This window comes from Neovison vison, chromosome 8, assembly GCF_020171115.1.
Source record: "Neovison vison isolate M4711 chromosome 8, ASM_NN_V1, whole genome shotgun sequence".
In the NCBI taxonomy this organism is placed as follows: Eukaryota; Metazoa; Chordata; class Mammalia; order Carnivora; family Mustelidae; genus Neogale; species Neogale vison.
The window spans coordinates 89931706-89935994 of NC_058098.1; positions in this window are offsets into that span (position 1 = coordinate 89931706).

The following is a 4289-nucleotide window of genomic DNA, read 5'->3' on the forward strand; positions in this document are numbered from 1 at the left end:
ACTTGCAACAAGAGGCACTACCTTTTCATGGAAGTTTGTATAGTGAACCATAGCCTTGAAAGATAGAGAGTATATTCCTCTAGAGCCAAGGGTAGATTTGCTCAGTATAACTGAGATAACTTGGCAACCTACTGAATGCATATCATATACCTCATAAGGGATTAATCTCCAAAATATGTAAGTAGCTTACACAATTCAATACCAAAAGAATAAACAATTTGATTAAAAATGGGCAAAAGATATGACTAGACATTTTTTCAAAGAAAACATACAGATGACCAGCAGATACCTGAATAGATGCCCCATGTCACTAACCATCAGGGAAATGCAAATCAAAATCACAATGAGATATAACTTCATACCAGTTAAAATGGCTATTATCAAAAAGATAAGAAACAAGTGTTGGCAAGGATGTAGAGAAAAGGGGATGTGCACTGTAGGTGGGAATGTAAATTGGTGAGGCCACTGTGGAAAACAGTATGGTGTTTCCTCAAAAAATTAAAAATGGAACTACCATACGATCCAGCAATTCCACTTCTGGGTATTTGTCCAAAGAAAATGAAACTACCAATTTGAAAAGGTATCTGCATCCTCATGTTCACTGTAGCATTATTTATAATAACCTAAACATAGGAACAACCTAAATGCTGATGGATGAAAGAATAAAGAAAATATAATATATAGGTAGAGTGGAATATTATTCAGTCATTAAAAAATGAAATTCTTGCTATTTGCCACAACGGTATGCTAAGTGAAGTAAATGAGGCAGAAAATGATAAATGCCAATCTAAAAAAAAAAAAATCTAACTACCAACCTAAAAAAATCCCTCACAAGACAAAACAAAGAGACAGAGCTCATGGATATAGAGAACAAATTGGTGGTTGCCTGGAGCAGGGTTAGGGGTAGGTGAAATGGGCGAAAGGCTCAAAAGGTATGAATTTCTAGCTATAAAATGAGTAAATCATGCAAATGTAACACACAGCATGGTGATTATAGTTGATAATACTGTACTGCATATTTGAAAGTAGTTGGGAGAGTGGATCTTGAAAATTTTTGTCAAAAGGAAAAAGTTTGTCACTATGTAAGGTGACAAATACTAACTGAATTTATCATAGTGATCATTTTATATGGAGTAAAGAAATGTTAAAATCGATTTACAAATGGGCGAAAATCTGGCTTGTTTTGGTGGGGCTAGGATGGGGTGGTGGAGTGGAATAGAGTCTATTGAAGAAGAAAATAGAAAATATATATATATAAAATAGAATGTATTTGTATATTTATGGACAAGAGTTATTTGTATTGCTATCAATTATCCACAATTTATAGAGTTGTAAAATAATTCAGATACAAGGAAAAGCACAAATTCCGTAGAATCAGATAACCTGGAATGGTGTGCTGTAAATGATGCATAGTTTTCCACTGGAGACATGCAGTAGTCTTTTTTTGCTTATTCCAAAGACTTAAATTTTCCTTATACAGATACAATGTCCTCTAATTATGTTTCCAAGGTATTAGTCACATGTGAGAATTAAAAGGAGGAAAGAAAGTGATTTTTAAAAGTTAGCTTAGACACACATACATGTAAAAGATAATGGAAGAGGTTGTAATTATTTATCTGGGAATGAAATCTGACAGCTGAAGAGCATTTGCTCAAACTGGTAGGCGAAGAAAGTCCTAAATAAAATGTCATTGATTCCGACAGTTCCTCAACTGACCACTAGGTGTTGCTAACCAGGCATGATGATCTGCAGCAGGAGGAGGAGAAGCAGGAGAGGGAGCCTCCAACCCATCCGAGGTACACTCAACTGATCAACAAATTTGGGGCACCCTTGGTGGCAAGACATTTTTACCTAGTCCAGCACTTGGCACATGGTAACCATTAAACACATATTTCTTGAAATGAATTGTTCAGGATGCAGAGGTGATTTTACATTGTAGGCATCTGAATGATAGGACATTTCCTATGTAAGCGTTCTTCAAGGCCTCTCACCATACTAGGCAAATGGAGAAAGCATCATAAATTAGAAGTCACTTGATGAATTAAACAAAAGGAGATCAATACAGCCATGACATCAGACTTGGTAAATCCATGAACTATTTCCATCGCCTGTACAAACACAACCGTACCAAAATACTTGTTGAAATGCAGATGTGGCAAATCATCACTTTATTGTTTCTGTTTCACTCCAGTGCCATCATATGTTGATTCTTCCACTCCTCCTCCCCCCAGTTTTTGAATAATTTTGGTGCAATGACAAATGGATGGCAAGCCATCTATGATTCTCCATAATCTGTATTAGCGAAAAGTGAGAAACAGAGAGGCAGCAAACACTGGCTATATATGGAGCTGGAAGGAAGGAGGAGAGTGAATCGGGAGGCTCTTAGAAAACCCCAAGAGCAGATCTTCTTCCCCCTCCCAACTCCCTTGTTCCTCAGATGCCTTCTGTGGACATCATTTGGTGTTGCCTGCAGAAGGACCTTTCACCCTTCTACTGTTAATAGCGCCCAGGGATGAGCCCCTACACAATTGGATGCTGTCCCAAAGGGCGGTCAGTTCGCAGGCTCCCCCTTCAGGTGGCGGAGAGGTAAGCACGAAGCCAAGGGAGGCCAATCAAAGGCTCCGTCCCTGGGAAATGACCAGCCTGAAATCCATTGGAATTCTTTTAGCTTGGTGTCTCAAAGAAACCATTCATTCATTAGTTTTCATTTCCTGGAACCTCACAGTTGTCCTGGTTTCTGTTTTTCCAAAGACCTAGTTTTCATTTTATCTTCAAGTCTATGAGCCACCCTATATTCTTCTATCAAATTAGCTAGAGTTGGTTTCTGTTGACAGCAGTCAAAGAGTGGTGACAGGTGGAATGAAGAAAGGGAGCTAGTAAAAGAACCTAGTCCGGTGATTACTTCTGTAACTTCTGCTGAATTTACTGAAAAAGATCAGCCCTAAGGTAATGGATACTCCCCGAAAATGCGGAATATGACATTTACGAACACTTATTTTTTTTTCTGGACACGTTTAAAAACACTTACAGGTATTATCTTATTTAATTTTCAAAATGACTCAGTTGAATAGATGTTACTATGCCCATTTTGTAGATGAGAAAACTGAGGCATAGAGTGATTAAATAACTTGCCCATTTTCACATGGCCAAATTAACTTCTATAGAATACCAGTTTTTGAGAATTGTATTAATTTCCTGGGGCTCCTCTCACAAAGTACAGCAAACAGCACTTAAAACAGCAGAAATGCATTATCTCACAGTTCTGTAGACCAGAAGTCTGAAATCAAGGTGTCGGATGTCAGTTGGACCAGCTGTCTGTGACTACTCTAAGGGAGAATCCATGCTTGCTTCTTCTAGCTTCTGGTGTTTGCCATGTTTGCCAGAAATTGCTGGCATTCCCTGGCTTATAGACCTGTCACTCCAGTCTCTGCCTCTGTTGTCACGTGGCTGTCTTCACTCTTCTTATAAGAACACTAGTCATATTGGATCAAGGATCCATCTACTCCAGGATTACATCATCTTAACTAATTACATTTATTTACAAATTAGGGTAACATTCTAAGGTACTGGGGGTTAGGACTTCTTTTGGGGGAACACAATTTAACACATAACATGAATGGTAATAGACATTATTCAGAAAGGAATTCTGTAGCCAAGTAAGTTTGGGAAACACAGGATTGAACACTATTTCAGAAGGATTCTTTGCTGTAATGTTTTGGGAGGGTCTTTAATTTGTTCACCTGAAGGGGAGTCACAAAGCTGGTACTATTATGGACTATTTCTCAAATATGTTTGCTTGTGGACTTCCTTTTATAGGTCTACTGTGGGCTACCATTCTGTGTGATACCCAGTTCTCAGGCCAGATGTGAGGTAGCAGACTTGGTGAGGTCCCTCCCTACTCTTCTGGATCCACCTCTTAACCTGCTGTATGACCTTGAGTCAATTGCCTTCTTCTCTGAGCCTGAGTTTCCCTATAACTAAGAAAAAGACAGTAATATAATTTCCCTACGGGTTTCTTCTAAGAACTAAACAAAATGAGGTTTTCTTGCTCATTTTCCTCTTCCTTTCACTGTTCTGTTTTTCTTCACTCTTTAGGAGAATGTTTTGTATATGATAATAAAATTTACATGGGGTAAATATTCAACCCATCTGCCTTCTTAGTAAGCCTCCCATCTTAGTAAAGAATGGGGTTTTTTTCTGTCTGCAGTTCCTCATTCTGTCTTCCACCCAGTGAGGGGAAGAGGATGTGATCATGCGATCGCCAGCAGATGGGAAATTGTGAAAGGGAC